This window comes from Geotrypetes seraphini, chromosome 11 (genome assembly GCF_902459505.1).
Source record: "Geotrypetes seraphini chromosome 11, aGeoSer1.1, whole genome shotgun sequence".
Taxonomy (NCBI): Eukaryota; Metazoa; Chordata; class Amphibia; order Gymnophiona; family Dermophiidae; genus Geotrypetes; species Geotrypetes seraphini.
In genome coordinates, this window is record NC_047094.1 from 113,511,374 (window position 1) to 113,532,444 (window position 21,071).

Here is a 21,071-nt window from a genome sequence, read left to right on the forward strand (position 1 = left end):
GATCCAACAGGGGATAACGATGAGCATAAGGAGACGCCGGGGCTGCACCGAAAAGAGCGGCAGGCAGCAGAAGCAGCTGCGGGGACTTACGAGCACAGCTCCGCCCCTTCCCCAATCCAGCTGGGGATAACGGTTAAGCACGAGGAGACGCTGGGGCCGCACCGAAACCAGCGGCTTACGGCAGAATCAGCAGCAGGGACTTAATGAGCACAGCTCCGCCCCTCTCCCGATCCAGCAGGGCATAACGGTGAGCACAAGGAGACGCCGGGGCCACACCGAAACCAGCGGCAGGCAGCAGAAGCAGTGGCAGAGACTTAAGAGCACAGCTCCGCCCCTCCCCCAGCAGGGTTCTATACCATACTAGATATCGGATCTGAGAATGGTGGCAGTTGACCGTTTAATGCAGCTGATGCACCGAGATGATAGTGGCGGTTGTCTGGCTGATCCAAATGACATGCCTGCATTTTAGCATTGCATTGACTCTGATCCAAATGACTAACCTGCATTTTGGCACGCATTACTACTTCCTGGGAAACCTCATGGCTGAAATTTTGTGTGTTGGCTTGGCTGCATACGTCAGGGCTCAAGGAGAATACCAGCTTTCGCTCCTTGGCATATCGTCTTTATGAACTTCTAACATCAGATCCTATTGTCTGATTGGAATTTACACAAAAATCCATACGAAAAAGGAGATTATCGCTGAAAAATAGCTGGAAAGCGATGACCACAAATGCTCGCAGTCTAAGCAACAAAGTTCATGATCTGCAAGCCCTGATATTAGAGGCAGATCTAGATATTGTTGCTATCACAGAGACATGGTTCAGTGAATCACATGGATGGGATGCAAACATACCGGGATATAATCTTTTTAGGAAGGACAGAGATGGTCATAAAGGTGGAGGAGTAGCTCTCTATGTAAAGATCAATATCCAAGCGACCGAAATGCAAGGGACCTGGGGAGAGGAAGAAGCGATATGGATTGCTCTGAAAAGAGAAGATGGAACTTCTATCTACGTGGGTGTAGTCTACAGACCTCCGACTCAATCGCAGCAAATTGATAAGGATCTGATTGTGGATATCCAAAAGTTTGGAAGGAAAGAGGAGGTTCTGCTGTTGGGAGATTTCAACCTGCCGGATGCGGACTGGAATGTTCCGACTGCGGAATCGGAAAGAAGTAGGGAGATTGTGGATGCCTTTCAAGAGGCTCTGCTCAGACAAATGGTGACGGAACCCACAAGGGAAAAAGCGATATTGGATCTGGTCCTCACAAATGGAGAGAGTATCTCTAATGTTCGAGTGGGTGCTCACCTGGGTAGTAGCGATCATCAAACGGTTTGGTTTGATATAACGGCTAAAGTGGAGAGCGGCCGCACGATACTTAAAGTCCTAGATTTCAAACGTACGGACTTTAATGCAATGGGAAAGTACCTGAAGAAAGAGCTGTTAGGATGGGAGGACATAAGAGAAGTGGAAAGACAGTGGTCTAAGCTGAAAGGAGCGATAAAAATGGCTACGGACCTTTATGTGAAGAAAATCAATAAAAACAAGAGAAAAAGGAAGCCGATATGGTTCTCCAACCTAGTGGCTGAGAAAATAAAGGCGAAAGAGTTGGCGTTCATGAAATATAAAAAAACCCAAGAAGAGGAGAGCAGAAAGGACTACAGGGTGAAACTGAAAGAAGCCAAGAGAGAGATACGTTTAGCGAAGGCACAGGCGGAAGAACAAATGGCTAAAAATGTAAAAAAGGGAGATAAAAATTTTTTCAGATATATTAGTGAAAGGAGGAAGATAAAAAATGGAATTGCTAGGCTAAAAGATGCTGGGAACAAATATGTGGAGAGTGATGAGGAGAAAGCAAATGTGCTAAACAAATACTTCTGTTCTGTGTTCACAGAAGAAAATCCTGGAGAAGGACCGAGATTGTCCGGCAAAGTTACACGAGAAAATGGAGTAGATTCTGCGCCGTTCACGGAGCAGGGTGTTTATGAGCAACTTGAAAAACTGAAGGTGGACAAAGCGATGGGACCAGACGGGATCCATCCCAGGATACTAAGGGAACTCAGAGAGGTTCTGGCGAGTCCTATTAAAGACTTGTTCAACAAATCTCTGGAGACGGGAGTGATTCCTGGGGATTGGAGGAGAGCGGATGTGGTCCCTATTCATAAAAGTGGTCACAGGGATGAAGCAGGAAACTACAGGCCGGTGAGCCTCACTTCAGTTGTTGGAAAAATAATGGAAGTGTTGCTGAAAGAAAGGATAGTGTATTTCCTTGAATCTAATGGGTTACAGGATCCGAGGCAACATGGCTTTACAAAAGGTAAATCGTGCCAAACGAACCTGATTGAATTTTTTGATTGGGTGACCAGAGAGCTGGATCAAGGACATATGCTAGATGTAATTTACTTGGATTTCAGCAAAGCCTTTGATACAGTTCCTCATAGGAGGCTGTTGAACAAACTTGAAGGGCTGAAGTTAGGACCCAAAGTGGTGAACTGGGTCAGAAACTGGCTATCGGACAGACGCCAGAGGGTGGTGGTTAATGGAAGTCGCTCGAAGGAAGGAAAGGTGACTAGTGGAGTCCCTCAGGGTTCGGTGCTGGGGCCAATCCTGTTCAATATGTATGTAAGTGACATTGCTGAAGGGCTAGAAGGAAAAGTGTGCCTTTTTGCAGATGATACCAAGATTTGTAACAGAGTAGACACCGAAGAGGGAGTGGATAATATGAAAAAGGATCTGCAAAAGTTAGAGGAATGGTCTAATGCCTGGCAACTAAAATTCAATGCAAAGAAATGCAGAGTAATGCATTTGGGGATTAATAATAGGAAGGAACCGTATATGCTGGGAGGAGAGAAGCTGATATGCACGGACGGAGAGAGGGACCTTGGGGTGATAGTGTCCGAAGATCTAAAGGCGAAAAAACAGTGTGATAAGGCAGTGGCTGCTGCCAGAAGGATTCTGGGCTGTATAAAGAGAGGCGTAGTCAGTAGAAGGAAGAAGGTGTTGATGCCCCTGTACAGGTCATTGGTGAGGCCCCACTTGGAGTATTGTGTTCAGTTTTGGAGACCGTATCTGGCGAAAGACATAAGAAGACTTGAGGCGGTCCAGAGGAGGGCGACGAAAATGATAGGAGGCTTGCGCCAGAAGACGTATGAGGAGAGACTGGAAGACCTGAATATGTATACCCTAGAGGAAAGGAGAGACAGGGGAGATATGATTCAGACGTTCAAATACTTAAAGGGTATTAACGTAGAACAAAATCTTTTCCAGAGAAAGGAAAATGGTAAAACCAGAGGACATAATTTGAGGTTGAGGGGTGGTAGATTCAGGGGCAATGTTAGGAAATTCTACTTTACGGAGAGGGTGGTGGATGCCTGGAATGCGCTCCCGAGAGAGGTGGTGGAGAGTAAAACTGTGACTGAGTTCAAAGAAGCGTGGGATGAACACAGAAGATTTAGAATCAGAAAATAATATTAAATATTGAACTAGGCCAGTTACTGGGCAGACTTGCACGGTCTGTGTCTGTATATGGCCGTTTGGTGGAGGATGGGCTGGGGAGGGCTTCAATGGCTGGGAGGGTGTAGATGGGCTGGAGTAAGTCTTAACAGAGATTTTGGCAGTTGGAACTCAAGCACAGTACCGGGTAAAGCTTTGGATTCTCGCCCAGAAATAGCTAAGAAGAAAAAAAAAAAAAAAAATTTAAATTGAATCAGGTTGGGCAGACTGGATGGACCATTCGGGTCTTTATCTGCCGTCATCTACTATGTTACTATGTTACTATGTTACTATGTTACTATGTTACTATGTTACTTTATTTCATTTATTTTATTTTTATTTATTGTTTTCTCAGGTACTTTAGCTAGATTGTGAGCCTTCGGGACAGCTAGGGAAATCCAAAGTATCATTTCTATTTATTTTATTTTAATGTATCTTTAATCTATCTTCATTGTAAATCGCTTTGAACCTCACGGTATAGCGGTATATAAGAAATTAAAAAAAAAAAAAAAGAGCTTGCAATCTAGTTAAGACAGTCAAACTGGACAAGAAGGTACATTTATACACCATGCTCAGTTGGGGGGACCATAAACAGCTGCATTATGATGTCATCATGAATTCTGGGTATAACCCAGATGCATTGTCCTGCAGGGACAATCGAAGGTTTGACGAGACTGCTTAGATAGAACTTATATGTTGTGAGTTAGACGATGTAAAGACAGGTATAAGTGAGTTATCCTTGCGCTCAATTGTCTCGCGCGCTGTCTTTGCGCGGTATTATCTTTGCGCTGATTTGTCTTTGCGTTTTTGTCCGCGCGCTGTTGTCTTGCGCGCATTTGACCTGTCACCGCCCAAATGTTATCCAAAGTGGCCCGATAACTACTGCAGGGCCAAAGTAAAGACCCCCTTCCCCCCATATTCATTGACCCATCACACCCCCATAAAGTTCAGAATAAAAACGTACATACCTGCCTCCGGAACATCAGTACTTGGCATAGGAAAGCCTAGTAGAGCTGCACAGAGGTGGCTTAAATAGTCTGGGGTGGGCTAGTGAACCATAGAGAGGAGGACCCAGGCCCATAAGGCACTCTAACACATCAATGGTGGAAAATGTGAGCCCACCAAAAATCCCCAAATTGTACTGTACTGCCATATAGGTGGCACCTGCAGTCATAAGGGCTATTGGGATCGTAGACAGGTGGGTATAGTGGATTTGGGGGGGCTCACCAAGACCTATAAGGGAGTTGTGGTGAGATGTTTGTGACACCCTTTTTGTGAAGTTCACAGTAGTGCCCTATAAGGTGCCCCTCTGCTCTGTTGCCATGTCTGGGTGGCCAGTCATCACAATGCTGGCCCCTCCCACGTCCAAAAGGTCTTGTTCTAGGCGTTTGGGACTTGGACGAATTTTTGGTCGAGAATGTGTTATAAAGATAGACGTAGTCGTGATCTGGACGATCAAACGCCTGGACGTACAGATAGGCGATTTTTTGAAAAAAAAAATATATTTTGGACGTACTTTTCGAGAATGAACATTTTGCCACTGCCAACTTTGGGCGAATAGCACTCTACGTCCAAATTGGACAACTGTGTCTTTTGATTATGCTCCTCTAAATGTTTAATGCAGCTTTCTTGTTCTTTTATATATATATATCTAATATAATAAAGCCCTAAGCACGCATGCGTACTCCCACCTGGCTGCTCCCGTTTTCCGTGTGCTGAAGGGACCCGCAGGTAGGAGTGCGCATGCGTGCGGCCGCGCGAAGCCTGTCGGCCACGGCGGCTCTTGCCGTCTGAAGGATAAAAACCCCCAAACCCCCAGAGCTCGCTTCGGGTCCGGCAAGGGCTGCGGGTCCTGAAAACCTGCTGATTCCGGCGGCCGGCGGCTTAGGGGGCGTACCGGAGAGATCAATAGGCTCGAATTCCTCCACTGTAGCGTTGGTTTTGCCTGCTGTGGCCGTCAGCATCGGGGCACAGGGCAGCGGCGGTGAAAGTAGCGGCGGCGGAGTGAGGCGAGACAGTCGGCAGTGTGCGGCTGTGGCCGGAGGGTGCGGTATTTGGTTGGTGTGTCTCAGACGTGCGGGCGTGCAGAGGTATCGTATGGTGTTGCCGAGGAGCAGGAAGCAAGCAGTGATTGGGTGGGGGAACGTCCTCCTGGGCAGTGATTGTGGGAGAGAGTGGTGCTTTGGCTTGGAGAGCAGCTTGAATATCAGCCAGCAAGCAGAAGCACTAGGCAGGTAAAGCACAAAGAAGGGAGGGAGGGAGGCGAAGGGGCTTGAGACGATGTGCGGGCATGGGTGGCCACGTAGAGGATGGCCCATGGCGGCAGTCTGCACAATTAAAAAAAAAAAGAAGATGGATGGGGAGAGGAAATAATAAGCATTGCACTGATTATTAAAGATGTCTAATGGATTCAGATAAAGGGCTTTATAAAATAATAATTGTGAATGGAATGAATTATTTAAAAAAGAAAAGGGTTAATTGCAATTTATGCACAGTTATAAGGGAGTAGAAGATTAATGGATGCTGGTTATGGATTCTGTGCAGTGCATAATCTTTAACTCCAAACAAAGAGTGAATGTGTTTGCCAAACGCAAATGTAATATACAGAAAATAATAAATAAATGTAGAACAATGACTATGTTAGGTGCTTCACGTGTGGGGGGAGGGAAATGGAGGGGGAGGGAATGCTGCTGTGGCTGCTGCACAGGGAAGTGGTGGGAGAGAAATGCTGCTGCATAGGAGGCAGGGAGAGAGACAGAAAGAAAAGAAGAAAGACACAGGGGCAGGGAGAGACACAGAAAGACAGACAGACAAAGGGGGCCAGGGAGAGAGACAGACAGCGGGAGGGAGAGAGAGACAGAAATAAAGACACACAGACATATATTCTAGCACCCGTTAATGTAACGGGCTAAAATACTAGTATATGTATAATCTTCTTTTGTGGGATGGAAGAATTCACATGCAAGTTCAAATAAAAATGATTTTCATTATTTACAAGTTAAGATAACTTAACATAACATAACTTTATTTTTCTATACCGCCTCAATCAAAAGAATTCTAAGCGGTTTACACAAAGGAGAAAAACTGGACAATCAGCGAAATACAAAATATTAATAATAAGAATACAGCATATTAACTAAAAGGTCAATAAAAAATTTAAGGTTAATACAGTAAAATTATTATGTTAAGGATAAAACATCGAATTAAGGGCTCCTTTTATGAAGGCACGTCCGGCGGTTTAATGCATGTAATAGCGCACGCTAAACCGCCGGACGCGCTAGCTGCTACCGCCTCCTCTTGAGCAGGCGGTAGTTTTTCAGCTAACGCGGGGGTTAGTGCGTGATGAAAAGTCACGCGCGTTAAACCCGCTAGCGCGGCTTCGTAAAAGGAGCCCTAAGAGATAAATTTATCAAATAGTACTGTCTTAATTTCTATTCAGAAGGCGCACTAAGACAACATGGCTCCGCTAATATACCGTAGTTACCCAACCAGGACTGTGATATAGACATGGAAATCTGAAGAGGCTCATTCATATAAATCTGACCCCCCCCCCCCTCCTATTTCTCACTATCCAACATTTGTGGCTGCTTCTGCATTTTCCAGATAATGGTGATGCTGAGACAACACCCTGGGAGTCAGCAATTTTTCACGCACCTGTTAGCCATTGTGGCTTTTGTTTGGTTAAGATTTCTGGGTGTGTTATCATTCTTTGCTTGGACCTTACACTTGTTTTACTTTTTCACAAACAATTTGTGATAGGTGTTCAGGGTTCACTGTGTTGTGGACTTGTGGATGAGACTGAGACTGAGAACCCTATATTCTTTTTTCTTTGGTGATTTTTTGCTATTTTTTGCACTTAGGTTTTTAAAAATATTTTGTTTATTTGATTTAGTTTTTGGGAGAACTCTTTTTGGTGGTTTTCTCTCCTTCTACTTTAATCTGGGGGCGATTGTGCTCCTGATTATCTATTATACAGTGGTGCCTCGCATAACGAACGCCTCGCACAACGAACGCTGCACACAACGAACTTCATGTCTTGATTCACACAACGAACTTCGTTTCACACAACGAACTTCGTTTCACACAACGAAGTCGCCCGAGCTGCCGATGTATTGCATCCTTCCGCGCAGGCACTGCAAGCAGTCGTTAGTCACTGCGCTTAACTGCCCTCTCTCACTGTATACAGTCGTCCTTTTAAGATAAACTCAATATTTTTTATATATCATGGCTTCTAAAAAAAGCAGGAAGGTGATTTCTGTTGAAATGAAACGGGAAATAATTAGAAGGAGTGAATGTGGGGTAAAACAGTGTGACCTCGTCAAAGAGTTTGGCCTCAGCAAGACCACCATTTTCACCATTTTGACAAATTTATCTTTTTTTATGTCATCTTAGCATATTTTATGCTGCAGAACGAATTATTTTTTTTAACATGTATTGTTATGGGAAAACGCGTTTCACATAACGAACTTTTCGCATAACAAACTTGCTCCTGGAACGAATTAAGTTCGTTGTGTGAGGCACCACTGTATAGATTTTTTTATAATTATATATATATAAGGATAAGATGATGTACGGGGCAGGGTTTATTTAAATTTATTTCTAAGTGCTTGTCACCTCATAAACACCTGCCCGGGGCTAATGGTTGTTACGAGGGCACTGGGCCCGTACTGATTGGTCCTCTTATTTATTGATTTCTTATTTATTAATTTTTTCAATTTTTGGAAGCACATTTTTCTATATCGTCTCTAGTGTTGTTTAAGGACAGACTATCACTATTTTATACCAATTTTTTGAAGTTTGGAGTCAGCAATTAAGACATGAACAGTATTACTTTACTTAAAGTGAAACCTCAGATTTGCAGGGTTTTTTTCACTGGGTTGTGCAGAATATAATTACTGCACTGTCGAAATTCAGAGGCTGAAAGACAGCAGGTGTACCTGTCCATTGAAAAAGTGTTGGATGGAGAGCGAGTATATCTGCCCGTTAGATTTTCGAGGCTTCAAAATGAACTTGCAGAGAGCAGATTAGTTATTACAGCAAATATTGATGTAAGACTTTTAGAAAAGAAATAAAGACCATACTCTTCAAGAAAACTCTGAAAAAAGAAATAATACCGCAAGTCTCAAACTCCACCTCTCACTAAAGCCAACTACCCCAAACAAATAACCTTACCCATTTCTTACTCTTTTTGAAAATGACCAATTTTTATTTTTTTTTTTGTAAGTTCTTGTTGTAATACATCTTGGCTAATTCTTTTGTAATCCGCCTTGAACTGCAAGGTAATGGCGGAATAGAAATCCCTAATGTAATGTATGAGACGTGGTCACTGCTGATGCAGGTTTTCCGCTTTTATTTTTGTTGGGGTTATGATTGCAGAAGAATCGAAAAAAAATCATAAATTGTGTTATTATAATTTTACATTAGTGCATGGCCATTTATTGAAAAAAAAAAAAAATAGGAAATAGTCCTTTTTCATAGCAGTGATAAACATGCCCTTAGCGTGTAGGAAAGACCCACTTAAGGGCATGCTAAGGCCTTTTCTTACCACAGCTTAATAAACGAATCCCTTCATTTCTCATTGCCTCACATTTCCATTTTCACTGAAAGCTTTATACTACTACTAATCATTTTTTTTTTTGTCTATTAAAACATTTTATTAACAGCTGTGCAAAAACATTACAGCACAAATTCATATGTAAATTCACAAGTGATGCATATGTAATACAACACGTTTGTTATCTATGGCCGTGACAATTTTGATCAAATCCCTTTTTTTTTTTTTTTTTACATAGATATATTCAGTTGTGTTATGGCCCAAATAAGTGCAAAAATTATAAAACTAACATTAAAGCACAATTTGCTATAGACTCAATAAGCTTCAAGTGTTACTACTTGTCCACAACAGCACTGATGCAGTCGGTTGAGGTTTCCTTAAACAGAAGAAAAATGATGGCCTCAATGGCACTTTTAAAACAGTTCTTTTTTTTTTCCTTGGCTTTGTTGTTGCTTTTGGTTGGGTTTTTTTTTTTTTAGGTTTTTTTTTTAATTTATTTATTTTTATTGATTCTTTTTGACGATGATGATGATTGGCAGAGAAAAGTAACCGCCGTCTACTACTAATCATTTTTATAGTGCTACAAGACATATGTAGCACTGTTCATCAAAAACAGAAGACACAGTCCCTGCTCAAAAGAGATTACAATCTAGTCAAGACAGACAAACTGGACAAAAAGGTGCATCAATACACTGTGCTCAGGTGGGGGAACCATATACAGCTGCATTATGGTGTCATCAAGAATTCTGAGTATGACCCAGGTACATTGTGATGTCACTGAGTATTCAGACAGCTTCTAGTACTAATCATTTCTATTGTGCTTCGGCACACTGTGCTGAGGTGGGGAACCCATATACAGCTGCTTTATGATGTCATCAAGAATTCTGGGTATGCATTGTGATGTCACTGAGCATTCAGACAGCTTCTACTACTACTACTATTACTAACTAGTCTTTAAGCCCGTTACATTAACGGGTGCTAGAATAGATGTGTCTTTCTGTCTCTCTGTCTCCTTAGCCGCTGTCTGTCTTTCTTTCTGTCTCTCTCTCTCTCCTTGGCCACTTTCTGTCTGTCTGTCTTTCTTTCTGTCTCTCTCTCTCTCTCTCTCCTTAGCTGCTGTATGTCTGTCTTTTTTTCTTTCTCTCTCTCTCTCTTTGGCCGCTGGATGTCTGTCTGTCTTTCTGTCTGTCTCTCTGGCCCCCTGTCTGTCTGTAGTTCTTTCTGTCTGTATCTCTCCCTGGCCCCCAGTCTGTCTTTCTTTCTCACTCCTTGGCCACTGTCTGTCTGTCTGTCTGTTTGTCTCTCTGGCCCCCTGTCTGTCATTCTTTCTGTCTGTGTTTCTCCCTGGCCCCTTGTCTGTCTGTCTGTCTTTCTTTCTCTCTCCTTGGCCGCTGTCTGTCTGCCTGTCTGTCTCTCTGGCCCCCTGTCTATTTGTCATTCTTTCTGTCTGTGTCTCTCCCTGGCCCCTTGTCTGTCTGTCTTTCTTTCTGTCTGTCTGTCTCTCTGTCTCTCTCCCTGGCCCCCTGCAATATTCATACTTTTCAAACTATGCCACAGAAGATGGCTCTAAGACATAAGAACATAAGAACATAAGAACTGCCATCTCCGGATCAGACCTTCGGTCCATCAAGTCCGGCGATCCGCACACGCGGAGGCCCTGCCAGGTGTACACCTGGCGTAATTTACTGCAAGGATGCTTTGGTCACCTTGACCTCTTTGGCGTCCTTTGCCTCCTTAATTTTCTTCTTCATGGCATTGCAGTTAAGAGTGAGCTCTGCATGACGATGCTTCAGCATCTCCAGTTGGCAGCTCATCTCCTCATCGGCATCTATCTTGCCCTCAAAGTCCTGCAGCAGTGCTTCGTTGCCCAGCAGACCACACTTCTGGCATAACTTCACATTACTTATGCGCAGGCTGTCATGGACCTGCATGGTCTTGGTGAGAATATCACACCGAAACACCACAGCCGCCTCCACCTCAGCCAGCCGCTTCTTCTTGACCTGGTTCTTGGCTTGCACGAACTGCAGCTTCTACTTCAGGTAGGCCAGGACGTGCACGGTGTTGGTGATTTTCCGACGTAGCTTCAGCAGTTCCTCGTTGCGCTCCTTGATTTTCTCGTTGTAGGTTTGGTTCTCGATTTTCAGTTGCTCAAAGTCGATGAGGTGGAGGCCTTTGGCCAGCTCCTCGTTGGACTGCAGCTCTGTCTCCAGGTTATGGACCTGGATCTTCAGCTTGATATTCTCGAGCCGCACCTGCACCATGGCCTCTTCCCTGCACTGCTCGCGGGCCTGCATCTGCTTGAGCTCCTCGATGGCCGCATGCTTGCCTCCCCGCTGGCTCAGCACAGCCAGGGCCACTTGCTTCTTGCACTCCTGGAAGCCCCGCCAGTCGACATCCACCCTCTACGCTATCTCCTGACAGCGGAATTCCAGTTCCTCAGCCTGCTGCTGCAAATGGAACACGGCATGGAAGCAGAAATCATGGCGGCAGGGATCACGCCGTGTCAACTGCGCATATGCGGGTAAGGGTTTTATTATAAAGGATCATTTCTTTAGCACTACTGGACATGCGCAGCACTGTACATCACAACACAGAAGAGATTGCCCCTTCTCAAAGGAGCTTACAATCTAGTCGAGACGGATAAACTGGACAAGAAGGTACCTCAATACATTACGGAGGAGCTTTTTATATAGGCAGGAACTTATATTGCCTTGCAATTTGTTAGGGGTTCCCTGGTTTAGGGTATCACGTATAATGATAATTAATATTTATCTCCTCACAGGAGCCTAATGTGCTCTTGCTACCCCCTTCGCCCCCCCCCCCTCCCCCGGGTAATGTATTCACTGACCCCACTGTTATTTTAATGTTCTGCTTGATTTGTATAGTATAGTGTGATATGAGAAATGACCATTTGGTTAATGTCAGACTTGTCATTTCAGAAAGGCAAACCAATCAATCCTCGGTGGAGTTATAGGGCAAACATAGTCTGCATGCTGATAGAGATAACTGCCCTTTGGAAATGCAAAAATTGGGTTTATTTTTGTCCAGCAGTTATGGTAAATTCTTGACCGTAGATGTTGGTGTGTAGAGCGGCATCAATTAAAGAACAATCCCCTCTTTTACAAAAGCTGGTTGCACAGGCTGGCATGGTAAATGCTCCAAAGTTTGTAGGAATTGAATGGCCACTGTTTACATGAAAGCAGCCATGAATCATACGAGGGTGGTTTGAAAAATTTGATTTAAAAAAACCCCAAAGTTAAACAGTTTAGCCCCCATCGAGAGCTCTGCACTTAGGGCTCCTTTTACCACAGCTTTGACATGCGGAATAGCGCACGCTAGACCTTAATGCCGGAATTTAAGCGTAGTGCGCAGTAATTTCCTGCGTGCGCTAAAAACGCTAGCGCACCTTAATAAAAGGAGCCCAAAGTCTAGTGAGTTTCCAGTTTTTTTCATAAGCTATTTTTTTCTATGATTTGAACGGGACTAAGAGGCTCTTCAGCTTGAACATGAGATGGCTCAGGGGGGATAGGACAGAGGTCTATAAAATAATGAGTGGCGTGGAAAGGGCAGATGTGAATCGCTTCTTCACTCTTTCCAAAAATACTAGGACTAGGGGCCATGGGATGAAGCGACTAAGTCGTAGATTTAAAACAAACCAGAGAAAATATTTCTTCACGCAATGTGTAACTAAACTCTGGAATTCGTTGCCGGAGAATGTGGTGAAATCAGTTAGCTTAGCAGAGTTTAAAAAAAGGTTTGGATAATTTCCAAAAAAGAGAAGTCCACTGCTTATTCCTAGGATAAGCAGCATAGAATCTGTTTTGCTACTTGGGATCTAGCTAGGTGCTTGGGACCTGGGTTGGCCACTGTTGGAAACTGGATACTGGGCTTGATGGACCTTCGGTCTGTCCCAGTATGGCAATTCTTATGTTCTTATTCTATAAACTCCAGAAGTGCATCTTGTGAGCCCAATATCTTCAGCTACACAAGGATATAAGCAATCACATCATCATCATCGGATCTGCTTTATTATTTTTGATTTTTGTATTATATATTATCTGTGTAAATACTTCTTGTGCAATTCTTATATATATATATATATACAGTATATATTTTAAAATAAACTCAGAATCAAAAAACTTGTAACACAAAACTTAAGTTATTATTGCGTAAGCGTTCTGTCAGTGTCGGGAAGGTACCTGTCGTTCCAACATGTTGCGCCTTACAGCTTCTTCAAGGAAGTCCCCCCTTCTAATTCTCTCTGCACCAAAAAAAGCTGAGTTGGGATACCAAATAGGCAGCTTAGTGTGATACTATAAAATGCCTCCGGTTAGGGACATAAGAACATAAGAACTGCCATCTCCGGATCAGACCCGTGGTCCATCGAGTCCGGCGATCCGCACACGCCTATGCCTCTCGTAAGGAGATCATAAGAACATAAGAACATAACATAAACAGTGCCTCTGCCGGGTCAGACCAGAGGTCCATCCCGCCCAGCAGTCCGCCCCCGCGGCGGCCCAACAGGTCATGACCTGCCTTAATCACCAGAAGGGGCCCCCTTGCCCCCTAGGTTTCTCATCGAAGTCCTATCTTCCCATCAATGTCCTAACCCTCCGGCCTTGCACCTGCACGACCTGGTGAGCTGTCTATACTTATGCAACACCCCAGCACCTCCCTCAGTACCCCACGATCCCCTTTTCCCTCAGGAATCTGTCCAATCCCTGTTTGAATCCCTGTACTGTACTCTGCCGGATCACTTCCTCCGGGAGCGCATTCCATTTGTCCACGACCCTTTGGGTGAAGAAAAACTTCCTTGCATTTGATTTGAACCTATCTCCCTTCAGTTTCTCTGAGTGCCCCCTCGTACCTGTCGTCCCTTTTAGTCTGAAGAACCTGTCTCTGTCCACCCTCTCTATGCCCCTAAGTATTTTGAAGGTCTCTATCATATCCCCCCTGAGCCTCCTCTTTTCCAGAGAGAAGAGCCCCAGTTTATCCAGCCTCTCAGCATATGGGCAGTTTTCCAGCCCTCTTACCAGTTTCGTTGCCCTCCTTTGGACTCTCTCAAGAACTGCATCTAATTTGCCTTTGAATCCCAGCACAGTGGATTCCTTAATAACCTCCTTTGGGAGAGGATTCCAGGCGTCCACCACTCGCTGCGTGAAGCCGAACTTCCGGACATTTGTCCTGGACTTGTCCCCCCTTAGCTTCAAACCATGTCCTCTTGTCCGTGTCACGTTGGACAATGTAAATAATTTGTTTTTCTGCTCTATTTTATCGATGCCTTTCAGTATTTTGAACGTCTCGATCATGTCCCCTCGCAGCCTCCTCTTATGGAATCACCCTTAGCGCGCATACACGTAACTAATATTTTGGCACAGCCATTTAAGCCAATGAAAACCAGGCCTAATATCTGCGCCTAAGTTGAGCATGGATCGGGCAAATCCTACACTTCCCCCTCCGTATTCGTGAATTCCGTATCTACAGATTCGTTTATTCGCGGTTTTAAACCACAAATAGGCATTTTCATTTTTCAGGCTATTTTAAGCCCTGTAAGCCCCCCCCCCCCTCCCTTTAAGCCTTACCTGGCAATCTAGCGGGTTTTTCGGGGCAGGAGCGATCTTCCCACGCTCCTGCCCCGTGCAGATCGCTCACAGGAAATGGCTTGAGAGACTACGGGAGCTCAAGGCAGCCATTTCCTGTGAGCGATCTGCACAGGGCAGGAGCGTGGGAAGATCGCTCCTGCCCCAAAAACCCGCTAGACTGCCAGGTAAGGCTTAAGGGGGGGCTTTCAAGGCTTAAAATAGCCGGGGGAAGAGGGAGTTAGGGGCAGAACCAGCCCGAATATTATTTGCGGGTTTTTTTATATTCGCGGGCCGGCTCTGCACCTAACCCCCGCGAATACGGAGGGGGAAGTGTATAACAGTGCACCTAACTTTTAGGATTGCCCATGACCCGGCCATGCAACTTTTTGAGATTTGCATGCTAGAATTTACGCGCACCACTTTATAGTATACGCTTAGAAAGCTGCGTGCGCTACTTCTAATTAGTACCAATTGGTGTCAATTACTATTTGTCAATTGGCAATGATCAGCACTGACCGGCGTGTTAAGTAATTAATTTGCACGAGCAAAATCGACAACCCGCACAGGTTTGTGCACGCAGCTTTGGTCACTCTATTTGGAATCAGGCCCAACGAGGGTCATTTCTAGAATCTTTTCACCTGGGCGATCGAGCTGGTTGAAAATGGTCCATCCTCCCTGCAGATAAACATTTGTGCAGATGCTTCTTTCATGCTTAGTGGCTGTTAGGAATTATAGCTTTGTTCTGATTGTAGCCGCTGTGATGCCCTAAAGGAGCTATAACCCTAGCCCGCCACCTGCTTTGAATGATGGTTCAGTGGAGGGAAACTCCACACGGGGTGCCTGATTTTAGGAAAGGAACAAAAACAACAGTTGAAATGTTATAATGCCTTTGTGTCGCTTTATGGGGCAGCTGCACCTTTAACGCTGTGTGCAATTCTGGCTGCCGCATCTGAAAAAAGATACAACGGAATTAAAAAAAAGTACAGAGAAGGGCAACAAAAATGGTTAAAGGGATTTACTAACAACAAGGAAAAACTGTGGAAACAATTTCTCTTGATGAAAAGTTTTAACAACAAATGTTCCTCACAGATAAAAGCGATGCAGTCAATCCAAAATCAATCCAAATGATACACAGCAAAAATTAGTGGTGCGGACCCAACACGGTCTGTGTTTCAGTTAAGAAACCACCTTCCGGGGTCCTATAGAAATATGTGTATGTGTGACTATGCCGAAGTGAACACAGAATTTGTGAAAGCGCGATAGATGTATGCTAGGAGGGATATAAGTTAAATACTGTCATGTGATAGAATTAGGACACGCCATGAAATGTTCAGTTCTTTCTTAAGAAATGTTCACATTTCGATGTCAAATCTGTTTTTTTTATTTTTTAATCTCTGGGAAAGAAAGTGATGTAATTGAAGGTAAACAACAAAACTTTTCCTTGATTTACTCATGAAACAAAAGATATCCACAAAAATGTGTATTCTATCTGCCATCCTGTTTCTATTACCATAAAGCTCTATGACCTCACAATGCAGGTGTAAAGAGCCTTAGCCAATAGGGAGAGGAGGAGGTAGTGGATGCTGCAGATGGGCGGACTGGATGGGCCATTTGGCCTTTATCTGCCATCCTGTTTTTATTACCATAAAGCTCTATGACCTCACAATGCAGGTGTAAAGAGCCTTAGCCAATAGGGAGAGGAGGAGGTAGTGGATGCTGCAGATGGGCGGACTGGATGGGCCATTTGGCCTTTATCTGCCATCCTGTTTCTATTACCATAAATCTCTATGACCTCACAATGCAGGTGTAAAGAGCCTTAGCCAATAAGGAGAGGAGGAGATAGTGGATGCTGCAGATGGGCGGACTGGATGGGCCATTTGGCCTTTATCTGCCATCCTGTTTCTATTACCATAAAGCTCTATGACCTCACAATGCAGGTGTAAAGAGCCTTAGCCAATAGGGAGAGGAGGAGGTAGTGGATGCTGCAGATGGGCGGACTGGATGGGCCATTTGGCCTTTATCTGCCATCCTGTTTTTATTACCATAAAGCTCTATGACCTCACAATGCAGGTGTAAAGAGCCTTAGCCAATAGGGAGAGGAGGAGGTAGTGGATGCTGCAGATGGGCGGACTGGATGGGCCATTTGGCCTTTATCTGCCATCCTGTTTCTATTACCATAAATCTCTATGACCTCACAATGCAGGTGTAAAGAGCCTTAGCCAATAAGGAGAGGAGGAGATAGTGGATGCTGCAGATGGGCGGACTGGATGGGCCATTTGGCCTTTATCTGCCATCCTGTTTCTATTACCATAAAGCTCTATGACCTCACAATGCAGGTGTAAAGAGCCTTAGCCAATAGGGAGAGGAGGAGGTAGTGGATGCTGCAGATGGGCGGACTGGATGGGCCATTTGGCCTTTATCTGCCATCCTGTTTCTATTACCATAAATCTCTATGACCTCACAATGCAGGTGTAAAGAGCCTTAGCCAATAAGGAGAGGAGGAGGTAGTGGATGCTGCAGATGGGCGGACTGGATGGGCCATTTGGCCTTTATCTGCCATCATGTTTCTATGTTTCTAAGTTTCTATGATGGAGTGTAATCTGCTTAGAGTAGCAGATGTTGCTCTGGTCTCTTTTTGGGCACACTAGATGGTCCTTGCAGGTCTATCTGTCATCAAACTGTATTTTTCTTTTTTTCCTATAAGTCCTTGTACAGTACTTCAGGTGAAAAAATTCAATTATAAATTTAAAAGGAAAAATAATATTATGGAGTTTAATCAAAAATTAAAAAGTCCCCAAACTGTCATAAGTCAGCACTTGGCTTTCCTAATTGCTGAGACATCCAAGTGTTGATTTTTTAACCCATTTCCTTGGATGTCTAACATAAGAACATAAGAAATGCCTTCACCGGACCAGGCCATAGGTCCATCTAGTCTGACGACCCACACACGCGGAGGCTAAGCTAGGTATTCCTTGATGAAGACCTTGTTTACTTGTATCCCTCAATGTGATTTGCAAGAAGGTGTGCATCCAACTTGCCCTTGAATTCTAGAATGGTAGTCTCCGTCACAACCTCCTCCGGGAAAGCATTCCAAGCGTCCACCACTCGCTGTGTGAAACAGAACTTCCTGACATTTGTCCTGGGCCTGTTGCCCCTCAGTTTCAGTCCATGACCTCTTGTCCGAGTCACATTTGACAATGTGAATAACGATGTTTCTTGCTCTATTTTGTCGAATCTTTTTAGTATTTTAAAAGTCTCTTATCATATCCCCTCGCAGTCTTCTCTTCTCGAGGGTGAACAATCCCAGTTTTCCGAGGTGTTCTTTGTAGCTCAAATTCTCCATGCCTTTTACTAGCTTCGTGGCTCGCCTCTGCACCCTCTCCAGCAGGGTTATATCTTTCTTTTGGTAGGGAGACCAGTGTTGGATACAATACTCCAAGTGTGGTCTGACCATTGCTCTGTAAAGCGGCATTATGACGTCCGCCGATCTACTCGTGATTCCCTTCTTTATCATGCCCAACATCCTGTTTGCTTTCTTTGCCGCTGCTGCGCATTGAGCCGACGGCTTCAGGGTCCTGTCTATCAGTACCCCCAGGTCCCTTTCCTGTTTGCTCTTGCCAAATGTAACACCTAACATTTTATATTCACGTTCCTTGTTTTTCCTGCCCAGGTGCATCACTTTGCATTTTTCTATATTAAACTTCATCTGCCACTTTTCCGCCCATTTCTCTAGCTGGTTCAAATCTCTCTGGAGTTCTTCGCTGTCCTTTTGTGATCCAACTGATCCATAGTTTTGTGTCATCTGCTAACTTGATTATATTACTTGATGTTTCCTCTTCAAGGTCATCTATGAAGATATTGAATAAGATGGGCCCAAGAACCGAGCCCTGGGGCACACCGCTTGTCACCTTCTCCCAGTCCGAGAACTTCCCATTTATGCCCACCCTCTGCAATCTGTTCTAGTGAGGCATTTTGCCAGCTGGGTAAGCCAGAGTTCTAGGGGGCGTGTTTGGAGGCATGTTATAGGTGTGCTTAACTTGAATGTCTTGCGGTAAAATAAAGTTCAGAATTTAGGAAGTTGGTTAGTTGGCGAGAACTTTTTAGCACCCTTGTATGTAATAAAAGTGAGCCAAGTATGGGACAATCAAGCCATTGTGACATCACTGATGAGGTTGGCTCTTAGGCATTGGTGGAATGAGGCATTATGACATCACAATATCAGCGAGTCCCGTGAGAACTGACCGCAGCCATTCAAAAAGCGGCGTGGGCCCAGGCAGCAGTGCAGAAAGCACACTCCTGCCAGCCGATACACCGCTGGACCACTAGGCATAAGGAGCGTCTAAAAAGGTACTATAGGGACAGGACGGAGGATGTTTTAAAAAGGATTTGTCTTAAAGTACTGCTATTTTCTTTTGTCTTTGGGTCATCTTCCACCAGGGGGGGTTGTTTTGGTACCTGGGGGAGGAGGAGTTCATTTAATATGGGGGTCTGTGGTTTTTTGCATCTCATAATGGTTGATGGTTTACTGGTGTGCCACCTGCTCTGTTCTTGGAGTGGTGTCACAAGAATACGGACTCTCCTCATTATGTTTGGATACTTTGTATTTTGGCACTGTGCTTCTCATGCTGTATCTGTCTTTATTTCTTTGACCATCAATAAAAATTAATTTGATCATAAAATGATATGGGGGGGGGATTAAAAAAGGTACTGGGGAAATTGTTAGTTGGCTGTGACGGATCCCTTCTGTCCCAGCCTACCACTAGACCACCAGAGGTAAGGGGGGTAGGTTACAGGGCATGGTAGTGGGACAGGGTGCAAAGCCTGGCAGGGAAGAGGAGACAGGGTGCAGAGCCTGGCAGGGAGTAAGGAGGGCTGGGTGCACAATTTGATTCGGAATGTTTTTTTTTTCTTGTTTTCATCCGCTAAATCTAGGGTGCGTCTTATGGTCAGATGCGTCTTACAGTGCAAAAGATATGGTATACTGTTTTAGACAGGTCCCATTTTATGCAATGAGACCTAGTTACTAATAAGAAGGATTAACATTAAAAATATCATAATGGTAGCCCATGTTGATAACTCCCTTTCCTATCCAAGCTTATGAACTATGTCTGTTACTTAATTTTGCCACATTTACACCTGATCTTTAATGCATAAATTTTCTGGATAAATTTACATGTATATGCTTGATTTCTTTTTAAATGTATGCATATAAATGAAAACCATGCTTTAACTCTTACCCCTAGGAATGCTTTTACAAAGGTATCCCCATAGCAGGTGATCAAATTTCTAAAAACTCATTTCTGCAAGCCAAACATTGCTACATTTGCAGAAATGGTTTTGAAAATGATCATTTGATTGTTAACAAGACTAAAGATATTATAATGCCTCTGTATTGCTCCATGGTGCGACCTCATCTGGAGTATTGCGCTCAATTCTGGTCTCCTTATCTCAAGAAAGATATAGCGGTGCTAGAAAAGGTTCAAAGAAGAGCGACCAAGTTGATAAAGGGGATGGAACTCCTCTCGTATGAGGAAAGACTAAAAAGGTTAGGGCTCTTCAGCTTGGAAAAGAGACGGCTGAGGGGGGATATGATTGAAGTTACAAAATCCTGAGTGGAGTAGAATGGGTACAAGTGGATCGATTTTTCACTCCATCAAAAATGACAAAGACTATGGAACACTCGATGAAGTTACAGGGAAATACTGTTAAACCCAATAGGAGGAAATATTTTTTTACTCAGAGAATAGTTAAGATCTGGAACGCATTGCCAGAGGTTGTGGTAAGAGCGGATAACGTAGCTGGTTATTAAGAAAGGTTTGGACAAATTCCTGGAGGAAAAGTCCATTAAGATATGGGGGAAGCCACTGCTTGCCCTGGATTGGTAGCATGGCATGTTGTTACTCCTTGGGTTTTGGCCCGGTACTAATGACCTGGATTGTCCACCGTGAGAACGGGCTACTGGGCTTGATGGACCATTGGTCTGACCCAGTAAGGCTTATGTAATCACATGCTTGCATATCTTCAGGGTTATCCTATGGCTGTCATGTGACTTTGTTTTATGCCATCATGTTAACTCTGCAGTCTGGGTGAAATTAGAGAAAGATATTCTCTAAAAAAAAAAAAAAAAAAAAGGAAACAGCTTGAGTAGAAATGTGAACAGGGAAAACATTTCAGTTTGTTTTCAAATTTTTCAGACATTTTTCCTGAGCTTTTTAAAACTTGTGCCAGGCATTCATTTCAATAAAAATGGGGTTTTTTAAAAAACACATTCAGACTTTTCCAATGTGTAGAAATCAGTTGCACCCGTATGAGCCAGAATCGCTAGCGTGGCTTTGGAAACGGAACCCTCAGTTGTGGGTAGCCATTGTTGATGACTGAAGGCAACGTCTAATGTTTCCTCTCCCAGATCACTCCTGTCCAAATGTGTTACTACGACTGCATAC

General features: G+C 44.1%; 1 long non-coding RNA gene across 1 annotated transcript in view; it reads right to left on the reverse strand.

Annotated features, from left to right (window-relative positions):
- Window positions 1–21,071, reverse strand: part of LOC117345802 — a 48,397-nt gene that overhangs the window by 17,008 nt on the left and 10,318 nt on the right. The gene's annotated exons all lie outside the window — the stretch shown is intronic.